The 13381-nt window shown below is 46.3% G+C and overlaps 1 long non-coding RNA gene across 1 annotated transcript in view; it reads right to left on the reverse strand.

The window, feature by feature from the left end:
* LOC125758732 (uncharacterized) overlaps positions 1-10804 on the reverse strand; it is a 31330-nt gene extending 20526 nt beyond the window's left edge. The window contains exon 1 of the long non-coding RNA XR_007416363.1: positions 10764-10804. This is a non-coding gene — a long non-coding RNA (uncharacterized LOC125758732). The remainder of the gene's footprint in view (positions 1-10763) is intronic.
* Between the last annotated feature and the right edge of the window lie 2577 nt (positions 10805-13381).

Genomic DNA, 13381 nt, shown 5'->3' on the forward strand with positions numbered 1-13381 from the left:
CGTCGTTGGTGCCATTGGTGCGCGTTTTGAACGACAAACGGAAAGAAGTTTGAGGCCCGAGGCGGCGCCGTTCGATTGTGGACGGAAAACTAGCCACTTAGAAATGATCCGGCGCCCTCCCCTCCTATCACCCTAGCTCAAAATGTCAGTTGCACGCATTGCTGAAGGCGGAAATGAACGGAAGCTATTACCGCAACTGCTGGTGCCGGAAATGAACAACGGAGAGAAAAAAAAATACAGCAGAGAGTCCACCATGCGGAGTAGACCATGTTTCCACGTCGCATGTGCAAGGCAATGCTAAAGAGAACAAAAAAAGAGAATGTTTCAAACCTTGAGTCAAAGATATAAGTGCGGTGGCTGGAAGTTATCTGTCATTTGGCAAGCACGTATATGCGTTCATATATGGTTCACGCCTCCGCAATAGTAGAGACTTTGACTATCATTACGAGCCTTTACTCTTCTCGTTGTGACGCTTCATCATTCGAGGGCTTATGTCGTTTTCTTTTTCTGCCGTTTCCTATACTTTAACGTAATATTTGTTTGATTTTTATGTTCCTCGCATAGGAAAAAAAGGAACGTTGCTATCACCGAATCATGATAGCAAGAATATTGTGACTATTTAGGCGAACATAAGTATGCGCCATAACATGCGCCAACAAAATACACAGCATGAATTTTTATAGCACTCATATTTATTTCCTATCTCCTATTTCCTATTTATTTCCTATTTATCTGAACACTTGCTGTTTTATGCAGTTCAGGTGTTCACTTATCGGGCTTGCAGGGCAACTGCACTTGCATTCCACTTACGCGGATATTCGTCAGGGTTGCCCTGACCTTAATCTTGTCTCACGTGAGAGCGACTGTGTTGTTTTCTTTCTGCTTCACAATAGAGCCTCGTTGGCTACGCTAGGAGCAAACAATGTTAATCTCCAACCTCCAATACATCAGCGCCTCTCTTGTCTAAAACGTCGCAAAACACGTTAGTACTTCCTTTCCCTCGCTCGTCGTGGTTTACAGTAAATATAAAGATAAACCTGATCGCCGTTGCGCGAAAACCCGGGCATTGGATTCTCGATGCATGGGTGCACCAGCCCCACGCCTTGATTTGTAGCCTGGTGCACACGCTGCATTTCATACAGTTATCGGGCTTCCTCAGCAAAATACCGCTTGCCCCGAAAGGAGCAAAGAATCATTCTGGTCTTCCTCCCACAAAACCACGTGGCAGCAACTCCATGAAGACCGTTTCGAGATAGACGTAATAATGAAGAATACTTACATCCATGACATCTTCCGACAAGCAGATAACCTGCGTCGCAATATCACTTAGTTTATATAAACCTGGAACCTTTCTTTAGGTATCACCACCTGTTTGTTTGTGCTATCGTGCATACCTTTACGTGACGTGTACGGAGATTGCAACTATTCTCGCTGTGGTAGGGAGGCTATCGATTCACGTTGAAATTTCAGCTCGCACAAAAGTCAAGGACACAGTGTAGAGAACAAATACTTTTGTTTCTTACAATATGTCCTTGTGTTTTGTGCGCGCTGAAATTTCCCCATGCTTAGTAACGAACTCGACCAACTTTCAATTTTAAGAAAAGTTATTTACATGGTAGCCCAAACATCATAACCGTGGGATGGATGTGATAACTTCCACAGTTGGCGTGTAACTTGTCATTATTTGATTTGATTAGTCTGGTTTGTGTGGTCTGTAATAAAAATGGGGTCTCTACCGTATAAAGGAGCTAGTATGGTGGTGCACGCTTTACAGGCAGCACGCGTTCGGCGATTACCTGTTTCGTACCGCATATAAATGCAGCTTCCGCCGCATAAAGAGCCCTACCGTAGAGATGCACGCTTCAGAGGCAGCACTACTACTACGACGAAATGTTTTGTGTGTGCTACAGTGCAACCTCCGCCGCATGAGGAGTCTTATTGTGGTGGTGCATGCTTTACAGGCAGCACTAGTAATGTCACAAAAGTTTCGTGTATCAATATTTTCTGGTCTCCACCGCACAATGGCTCTTGTTGCGGTAGTGCACGCTTTACAGGCAGCACTACACGAGCACTGTGTCGTACGGTCAGAAGTTGTAATACAATGATATTTACTCCTCATAAGAATGCTATTAACTGCGAAGCATTTTTGTTGTGTATAGACACTGTTTCTATCTATCTATCTATCTATCTATCTATCTATCTATCTATCTATCTATCTATCTATCTATCTATCTATCTATCTATCTATCTATCTATCTATCTATCTATCTATCTATCTATCTATCTATCTATCTATCTATCTAGCCGCCCAGGTATGGGCACTCCCGTGTTGGCCTGCTTGACTTGGTATCGACAAAAAAGAAAGTCACAGTTTCGCCGCACCGGCGAAGCAATGAATGCGATAGCAACAGATTGGAATCTTAACGCGAACAACGAAAAGCAGCTCGAAATTGCCAGCGTGCCGCTCGAGCCCAAAGGACTCACGAAAAGAACGCACGCAGGACGAGCGCGAACTATCATGCGTCACATCTCGATACTTGAAGCGCACTGCTAAAACATGAAGCAGGACGCACGAAACGAATGAACAGGTACACACAGGACGAGCGCGAACTAAATGTCGCAGTTGTTACTTATTTCTGTTTGAACAGCACGCTCCTTTCGCAAACGCGGCCGCTGCAGCGAGCGAAAGACCTTCGTTGCGCTCCTCGCACCATCTCGCTGGCAAAGAAGAAACGCCCATAAGTGCCTGCCGTCTCCGAGTCCGGCCAGCGGTAAAGGGTGTGTATATAACGTTCGCCGTTAGCTCCCTGGAGGATCGGCGTTTCGTGGCGTAGTGGCTAGCGCCACAGGCTGCGGAGCGAGAGGTCCCTGGTTCGATTCCGCGCTTCGGAAGCATTTTTCTTAATTATTTTTCTTTGGGACTTTCACATATATATATACATACTTATACATATACGGTGAATGACGGCGACGGGGACGGACAAAGACCAGCCGAGGCTGTCCATATAATTGCTATCGCAATAATAGTACAGGAGGACATTAGTCTATGGCGAAGACGATTAACGGATCATGAAGAGAATATTATAACATGCTTGTCGCGTGCGTCATGAAACCCTTTCCGTCAGTCACGTCACGTGCAGCGTATACCCACCTACCACGTCCATGGAATCCAGGTATTCGCCACACATGACTTACAGTCAATATCAACCCAGCAACGGCAAGAACAAAGTTTGCAAATGTTCACGCGATAGCGCTAAGGAGCCAGTGTCGCATAATAATAATAATATATAATACTTGTTGGAGTTTAATGTCCCAAAACCACGGTTCGATTATGAGAGACGCCGTAGTGGAGGGATGCAGAAATTTTGACCATCTGGTGTTCTTTAACGTGGACCTAAATCGAAGTACACGGGCCTCAAGCATTTTCACCTCAATCGAAAATGCGGCCGCCGCGGCCGGGATTTGATCCCGCGACCTGCTGCTCAGCAATCGAGCACCATAACCACCAGACCACCGCGGCGGGTAGCCCCTGTCGCAGAAAACCTCGATATGCGCAAAGAATAGAAGCCATGGTTCCAGCCGGAATCGAAACCAGGAAATCGACGTGGCAGTCAAGTACCCTACCACAGAGCCACAGTGGTATTTGAAACTGCTGCGGCAAACAAAATTGGGGAGGGGCGAAGCTTGTAGGGAAGGGTGCTTCAGCTCCACTAACGTGAAGCCTTCGGAGACAAAACATGCAGTGTGCGCCGGTGTTTACCACAGCAAAATTACTGCTAAGCGTGTATCCACACGACGTACTTCCCCGCGGAAATCTATTCCGCGGACGATCGTCCCGCCGCCCGTCCGGATGGAAAGCACATCCAGACGACGGACGAAGCGAGTAGACGGACGCGCCGCAGCAAAAAAAAAAAAAAATCGACAGATCCCACGTACCGTGGGAGTCGATGTTATGCGAAGCATGCGGCGGGTAGGTGACTGTGGCGTAACCTTTTTTACTTAGTGACACGTTACAAAATGACGCTAAAGATTTGTATAAATTTTATACGCACACATATATATGCTGAAGAGCCGCATATGTGTTATATAACCAGTTGTTTACGGTTGGGTAACGCTGCCAATGGCAACGTGGGTATTACCAACACCAGAAGCGTTAAGGTGATATGTAGTGCTTATACGTGTCCCGAGAACGCACGCACGTTTCACGAACCATGTATGTGTGGAAGAAGTTCTTGACAGTTCTTGAACAAGGGCGTCACCACCGTGATCAGTGAGCACCAGCAGCTGGTCATGACTTGTTATAGTATCCGGTCGTGATCGTGGTGACGAGGGGTCCATGTGTAGTGAAGTGTGTGGTATAGTAGAGCTGTTGGAATTCGTGGATGCCTCGGTCAATTCGTCGACAAATTGTCTGTCGACAGAGCCGGCGACATGTCGGAACCTGAAGCCACCCTTCGCGTTGGTGAGGTATAGGCCGTCGAAGCTGGTAGGCCTGGATAGTGCTACGCAGACCAACATCAGTGGCTGGTGTTTGTCGTATTCGTAGGCTACCTGGGAGTATGTGGCCTACGTAGCCTAATCCACAAAGCGGCTGTCAATCAATCTGGCATCATCCTCGGTCAGCATGAGGCCATCGCCCAGCCTCGTAAGAAATGAAGAGGAGACTGCGTCGTTCTGGCGGACGAAGTGCACTTTACGGTGCGGTGATGTGGATATCATATGTAACTTTCGTTAATGTATTCCTCTGTGATCGAGGAATGCTTCAATAGATCTTGCTCAATCATAGGAATACAAATGTAATCTTTATTAGACTGCTATAAAAGCGGAGCCAACACTGGAACTACAGACGTTAATCAGATATGACGCCTGCATCGTAGGAGTACACATCGTAGGATTATCACCTAGTGTTTATTGCGTTCTTTTAAAATTAGACAGCCAGCACCACAACCACAATTGACGTTGCACCGATATAACGCCTGCGTATGCTGTTTTTCCAAACCAGTTTATAGACCTGGCGTGGCTCAGTGGTAGAATATCTGATTGCCACGCAGAATGCTTGGGTTCGATTCCGGCTGAGATCCTAATTTTCATCCTTTCCATTCGTTGAGTCAACGCTGCCGATGTTGGTTTTCCTTAACGATCTAGCATTTAAGTTACCAATGTCTGTCCTCGCTGTTCCTGGGTAGATAAAAACTGTCAATCACCTGTGGCGCATACCCGTACCCCGCGGCCCGTGGTAAACGGGTATGTGCCACACGTGTCTAGTGGAAAGGTTTTGACGACGTACGCGACAGGATTTTAATGTTATTCATGTCCTGAACCAGCAACCATATTCGTCAAATGCTCTTACCCTCCCATGCAAATTTTGGTCTACACCAAGTTAAGGAGGCGATCATGAGAGCACCCAGACGTAGGCGGCTGGATAGATAGATATATAGATAGATACGTAGATAGAAACGCTCAAAGTGCCAGAGGTTCGCTAAGAAATACTTCGCATTTAAAACATGGCGGCACTGTCTGAAGCAAGAGCTGCCCGCTTCGAATCTTTAAGCTCTTCGTCGCGCATTGCGTGGGCTGTTAGTCACAAACTGACGATTGTGTCGGCTTTAGGTTTGTGTCCTCAAGCTTCGCCGGCAACGTATTCATGACAATTCGGTACTGTTTCCACGCGCCGTATTCGTTTTCTGAGAGCTGTAGGCTTAGCGAGTACCTCTATTGGCAGAACATGAGCTCGGTGATCTGCGATAGCTACCAAATCTTAGAGGTCCTAATAATGTGCGAATGCTTGCTTGTTCCTTTTTTCTCCATATGGCGCGAGCAGTCTGAAAGTCGAAAACACATTCATCGCTAGCAAAGGTATTGAAGGTTTTTATGTTTCTATCTATGGCGCAGAGTTTCTTTTAAGTTGAAGATGGAGTTCGAAAGAAAGCGACGATTAGTTGCAATGGCTGTTGCATTATCAGAATTAGACGGTGAAGCGCTCTTCTTTCCTGCAAAAAGATCTTGTTGGGAAAAGGACTATATCGCTAACAAGCGTCTGGGTATACAACACCAACTGTACGGTGAGCTTTTGGTTAGCGACACCGAAGAATACAGGAGGCTGCTGCGAGTGTCAAGAGAGCAGTTTGTTCATTTGCTGTCGCTCGTGGGACCTCGCATAGAATGAGAGGACCCCGTGATGGGGCGAGCCATATCAGTGGAAACAAGGCTGCAGGTCACGCTATGGTACCTTGCTTCGAGCAAGTGTTGCACGTCTGTGCATTTCTACTCGAAACATTGCTCCTATTTGTTGCGTCCGAGACTGTTCAGTTTAACCTATGCGCAGACTTGGAGAGCCTCGCTTTTAGAGCAGGCAATACGTTGTGTGTTGGAAAACGCCTGCAAGGTCTTGAATAGATAGATATCTGGCAATAATAAAACAAATCTTCATCGGCTAAATTTACGAAACCATACGAGAAAAAGAAAAAAAAGCAGCGCTTGTTGCCAGATTTATAATGGCACCCTCGGCTAAATCTGTTGTGTTATTCCGCGCGAATCCGAATGCGAAAAAGAGCTTGGCATTTTCCGTCCGCGACGTCCGCGGACGCGGCACGGATGGCACAAATCCGTGACGCGTGGCACAAATCCGTGGCACAAATCCGGGGTCACGTGATGCGCCGTACGCGGCGGAAAATACGGATTCGGTCCGTCGTGCGGATACGCAATGAGAGACCGACGAAGAAGAAGATTACGATGACGATGGTGATGATGAAAAAGAAGAACACCCTTACCGAGGTAATTCGCCACATTGTTTTGAGAGAGATTTCTTTGATCAGGCACTAGTGGTGTCACGCCTGAAACCGGGCATGTAGGGAAGGGTGTCTCAGCTCCCCTAACGTCGTCGGCTATTTGTTGGGATACCTATTGCATTTTTCATTTTTAGTGGACCGGTACGTGGCGAGTAACGCACCATCACTTTGCAGTTATGTTTCAAGAAGTGGAGTTTCAAATAGATGACTTTACCGTAGACATCCACGTTTGTGTCTCTGGTTATATATATGAAACTTGAATGCCTTGGTAAATTTCATCAGGGATTTTGACACTGCTGCTAAGCCAAACATAATGTTTTAGGCAGTAACGACAAACCTTTAACTCATAATAAGCATAGTATGGACCAGTGGCCAGTAGTGAGATTTATCCCATTTTTGTGCCACATACGCGTTATGATGAACCGTGACTACGACATGACACGCCGATGTGACGATGACATGACACGCCGAGAAGCCGAGACCCTAAGGTACTTCGCACATAAATCCGTAAACAGCAGTCATCTCGGTGCAACATCAAGTATGGTTCCAGTGCTGGCTAAGCGCTTTGATAACAACGTAAGAAACATTAGTAATATATATGAGAACTAACAGACAATATTTCCAAGAAAATTATAGGGGATATTATTTGTAGTAATCATGATATAAATGTGAGGAAAGTAAAGTGGACGAAAAGATTACTCGGCGCCGGCAGGCACCGACCCTGTGACCTTCGAATAACGCGTCCGATGCTCTACCACTGAGCTACGGCGGCGGTCATCCTCCCGTCCACTTTCTGGGGCATGTATGTGCATTTAAACCTAGGTGTGTTAGTCAGCCCCGATCGCAGCCATGGCGGCGATATAAATGTGAAGAAAATAAACTAGACGAAAAGATGACTCGGTGCCGGCAGGGACCGAGATTCGGTCCCTGCCAGCGGCAAGTAATGTTTTCGTCTACTTTACTTTTTCACTTTTATATCATAAGTACTACGAATAATATCCTCCATACTTTCGTTAGCATTATTGTCTGTTAGTTCTCATTATTATTGTGTCTAACAAGGAAAAAACGAGCCCTTAAAAGTTGTCTTCTTTTCATCATTGTTAATATCTGGTGTTCAAAGTCCCAAAGCCACGATATGATCATGAGGGACGCCGTAGTGGAGGGCCCCGCAAATTTCGACCACCTGGGGCTCTATAACGTGAACCTAAATTTAAGTACACGGTGCTCAAACATTTTAGACTCCATCAAAAATGCAGCCGCCGCGTCCGGGATTCGATCCCGCGACCTTCAGGTGAGCAGCCGAGCGCCATCACCACTAGACCAACGTGGCGGGGCAGCATTACATATCTACTCCTATGACACAGCAAGCTATAACTAGACTTGGTTGAGCCTGGAGGAACACGCCGACCACAGCTGCTCAGACTAAGCACCTCATCGCACCTTACTGTGCATTTCGTTTCGACAAAGCAGACGTGTGTTTTTTAACGTGTGTAGTGACCTTGCATCAGATCATGCGCTATTATTTAGGCGTCAGTGAATTCTACCTAGTAAGCCCTTGATATGCCCACAACTATTGAATATAAACAAATACGTCCATCCAGCTCGTAATGCTTGGCTCAAAAAAATAAATAAATATGCGGCAAGGCTACTCGCTGACTGCTTCGCATGACATCGATTCCCACAATGCGTGGTATCTGCCGGAATTTTTTGGTGCTGCGTGCTTTACAGGCAACCCTAGTACTGCAACGCAGTACTGTTCCACGTAGCAGTGATGTGCCTCTGCTTTGCATAAAGGTGCCAAAGGAGGGGGGTGGAGGGTTAAACTTAACTACCAACACAGCACAGCGATGTGACGCTGAATAAAGTAGCAACAGTCACTCGTAGACCACACAACTTCTTCGGATGCAACGCTGCTCATGCACTTTTATTTCCCTAATCATATTCTAAAATTATATTTCAAGTTGGAGCACCCGCCTAATACCATACTATTTTCGTGTCCACATCAGGAATGCCAGTGCGCTTGCTTCTGTCATAATGAATGCAGCCGAGCTTGGTCAAACGCAAGTTCTCCTGGAGCTACACAAAATTACTGCAAAAGCCCGGACCGTCAGAAAGGCGTCTAATCTATTTTTCCCTTTGTTTCCTCAGCTACCGAATGACCACAGCCACAAGCGTATTGCCATGCCAGCAATGGCTACTTCCTGTGAGCGAGCACCCTGTAACTAACTTTAGCCACGTCGCGGTCGAGCATGCTAACTAAAAACAGAAAAGAAGCCTTCTGACCTACGAAACCACGTATAAAGCAACTCTAACTTGTAGTTTCCATGCGGCAAATCTATATTTCACCATAAGCACAAACCGAGGGCACACGCGGGGAAAACGTCACGCCATTTCTGGGACAAAAGAACGAGTAGTCCCGTGCTGCAACAAAACCACAAGTCAACAGGTCGCCGTCAGGCTTGCGGCGCTGTATGCAACCGGCAGAAACTGGCGCGCCCTTCATCGATCTACGTGATAAACTACAGTTTCCATTTCCTCTACGTCTGGGCGAAGCATGGCTGTTTCCTTACTTACTCAGAAAAAGCAATGCAAGTTGCGCAAATGAATTCCCTGATGTACTTACTATATTAATGCTGATCTTTATAAGTGTGTTGCACTTCTGTACGGTTCCAGTGAAAAAAAAAAGCCGCGCAGTAGTGATCAAGTTGCTGTGGGTGCCTTAGTGTACGTATATATAATCGTTCCTGTTCTGAAACCAGGAGGATGCAATTTGTTATCTCGAGACAGGTCTGTAATGAGGTGCGAACCTATGCGTTTCTAGAACAAATCACAGAGGTGGTATGAATAAACAAGTTCTAGAAGAAAGTAGGGCGCTCTAGTAATACAGAATTAGCAGAAACAACCAGGGAAACGTAAATTATACTTGAGCTCGTATACTATATCTCGCGTAATTTCTTGGTCATCTCTGTGTTGAAAGGTATCGGTAAACGCTTTGCACTTATGAGCACATATTCAATCGCGCGTAAACGATAAATTTAAGGAAAATGACTAATGACTGCCTATAGACACAAAGCAAGCTTCGCCTACGTAGGCAAACAGGGTGCTTTCCAAGAAGGGGAGCATGAATGATCAATACAGAATCAATGTACTGCGCACTCACCTGCGCTTTGCATAGCCATCTAAGTGCCGCGTAAGTTTAAGATAAGCGGCAGAAGTAGGGACTCGTTAGCACGTGAGTTGTTCAAGGCTTTAACGTTCATAAATAGGAGCATGCTGTATTTCTTGAAGTTCTGTTTATCTTCTTGGAAACGAAATCCAGGTCTTGAATATCATTACCCTGAAGCTTCTGCAGATACTGCGGCAAGCATGCACTTGTGTTCTACTCTCATTGCTGTTCAATAAGAACAAACAGCTGAGGTTCAGCGCTCGAGCTTCCGCTGCTTACTCCTTTCACACGTGCTTGCTTTCCCGTTGTGCTGAAATGTACTATAAAAAAGTTGTGTATATCACAAGTCGTATTTCTGGAGGCAATGTTTTATTGATTTTGTGATCTACTATATTTCAGTGTTACACTTGCCTTATTTTCCCACATCTTTCCCTCATAATCTTCCTGCAATGTTTTCTTTTATTCAAAACGGCCAAGCTCTATCACATTCTTTTTTAGGGTTGCATGGATGAAAGTTTTGAGGGTGTTCAAGACGCAGTTCGAGAAGCAGCACATATAATTTCGAACACTGCTCGCACTCCTTTGCAGTAAACTGCCTCTCATGGTGTTTAGTGCCTGTAATATATAATATCTGGGGTTTAACGTCCCAAAACCACGATATGATTATGAGAGACGCCGTAGTGGAGGGCTCCGGAAATTTTGACCACCTGGGGTTCTTTAACGTGCACCTAAATCTAAGTACACTGGCCTCAAACATTTTCGCCTCCATCGAAAATGCAGCCGCCGCGGCCGGGATTCGATCCCGCGACCTTCGGGTCAGCAGTCGTGCGCCATAACCACTAGACCACCGTGGCGGGGCTGCCTCTAATATATTCCTGTTGAGCTGCGAAATATACGAGTGCTTTATTGCGGCATGACGACGAATAGGCTATGGTGCCCAGTTGGCTACCTGCCTTCCTTCTTTCGAGATGAAAGTTGTGCAGAACTTTAGCTTCGGTAAAGGATTTAAGAGAGTCCTCGAGGTCTTGTTGGAATCCCTTTTTACGACACTTTAGCTGGCGTAACTTCAGAACTCCACCCTTTCTTTTTCAATCCATCGCCTCAATACTCAGTTAAGGTCTCTTAGTGCTGGTATTATTTATTGTACTGTGTACTGCCCACGCTCGTGTCTCACGTGCTGCTGCAATTTAAACCGCATGCGATCTTCCAGTGTAAAGTATAACCACGACAGTGGACCATAAATGATGGTGCACTAAAATTAAATGCCTCGAGAAGGTAACTATCCTTAGCTCCGGCGCTTACAGTCTACCATTCAGAATAACCACTGCCTTAGAGTAAAACGTTGCACAATATTTTTTGCTATTTTTCTGTTTTCTATAACCACAATGTAATTTTACTGTGTGGGGTGACGTCTCATAAATTTCAGATTTAAGAACAACTTATGTATACGCAGACTTACATAACATGCCACACGTGTAGAAAGTAGACACACTTGAGATGTTCCTGACCAGACTATGTAATTTACTATATGATAATGTGTACATTTTTAAAGGTAGAATTAACAGTAGCTTGTAGAGGTATGCACGGGCTCCGGGTAGCCCTAAAGCCCCAGCCCTCTAAGCACGCGGGCCGACCTTGGGTAGGCCGACGTCTTCTCATCTGGGGTGAGGGCCGCGCTCGGGCTACTTTGTTTTTCATCGGGCGGGCCAGGCCAGGTGCGAAGCCGGAATCAAGAACAAAATATAGATGTTGTTCCGTATTATTTTGAAGCTTCCTATGCTTCCGAAAAAGATATTGGCAATTCCTGCTACCAGTGCGATCAGCGAATGGAACTTCAGATTGGAGGGATTTGTGATGCAGGAGCGCCGCAGTTCACTGCAGCCCGAATGATTGGAAGGTTTGGTATTTTTACACGACAACTTGTAATCTTCGTATATAGTCACTGTCATGCGTCGTTTGATTATGTTTCACATTGATATGTTCATTAAAATACCTCAATATCTGAAAATGATATCATGTCTCCGCAGCAAACTTTCATATTGTCAGGCCGGACCGGGCCTGGACCGAGCTTCTGTTTTTGTACGTGGGGCCGGGCCGGGCGGGCTCGCATCCCATTAGCGTCGGGCTCGGGCGGGCCTTCAACGCAGTCAGCAGGCCCTGGTCGAGCTTGAGGGCTCGGAAATGCGACCTGTGCACGGCTCTACTAGCCTGTACAGGGTCGTCAAAAGTTCCCAGGACAAAACCTCACGTATTCCTACGGCAGCGTGGCCTGGGAACTTTTGACGCCCCTGTACATTCTTGTGCTTTCCTTCGATTAACTTGTTCAGCCTGCATATTAAGGCGTCCAGAACTGTTCTTCTTTTCAGCCCTTTGTGCACCGTTTTGAGGGGGCCACTGATGCCTGGCACCTTCCTTACCTTCAAGCAAGGTACTCCTAAGCAACAACGCCGAAAAAACTCGACGATATGGCGAGAGCTAAACTGTACTGGAACACAGCTCGCGGTATTAGACTTCCACCTAGCCAGCTGTAGCAGCACGTAAGTGTGATTCGCCTACGTGTAATGAGCTAGTTCCTAAACATGAGAGCTTTGTTTTTGCATCTTTTCTCTTGCCCCTCCGTTTCATGTCCTATGCTATATTTTGGGCTCAAACTGGCGTCAACTTTGGAGAGCGCAACATGCTTACAAGGACATATCGCGGTGGATAGACGGGGCAATTGGTTGGAGAAAAATTTTCAAAAAGTAAAGAAAACTTACTTTTCAGTAAAAAGAAAGCTGTAAAATTGTGAAAACCACATAAAGCATTTCTTCATTTGAAATATTGGCTCTCCCACGGAAACGGCTCGTGTATATATTCAGGCTCTAACGCTCTGGGGAAGGACGAATTTGCGAATTGCGACATGTAGGACGCGGTAAATTAAAAAAAAAAGTAACAGTTTTGCCGCAACGGCGAAGCAATGAATGCGATAGCAATAAATTGTAATGTAACGCGAAGAACGGAAAGCAGCTCGAAATTACCAGCGCGTCGCTCGAGCCCAAAGGACGCACGAAAAGAATGCACACAGGGCGAGCGCGAACTATCATGCGCCACAGCTCGACACTTGAAGCGCACTGCTCAAAAGAGGTCATTATTAATTTCTGCAGCATTGATTCATTCAAAAATTGGCCGCGTATCTGCGTGCTTCGCTGCAAATGTCGTGTAAAGACGATAGAAGAGGCGCTGTGTGAGATATGGACGCCATCTGGCAATACGTCGGGAAACATGAGTGCTGTGTTGCATGCTGGTAGTCCCGGCGCAGCAGCAGGCGAAGACCGGCGGTGACCAACGCGACCGGCGGGGACGCCAGCCAGCCCGAAAACGCGGTTTGGCGCGAAGCGCTGAAGCAGAGAAACGTCCGCACTCAACGAGTACTCTCCAAACACTCTTT

The sequence above is a fragment of the Rhipicephalus sanguineus genome, chromosome 5, assembly GCF_013339695.2.
Source record: "Rhipicephalus sanguineus isolate Rsan-2018 chromosome 5, BIME_Rsan_1.4, whole genome shotgun sequence".
Classification (NCBI taxonomy): domain Eukaryota; kingdom Metazoa; phylum Arthropoda; class Arachnida; order Ixodida; family Ixodidae; genus Rhipicephalus; species Rhipicephalus sanguineus.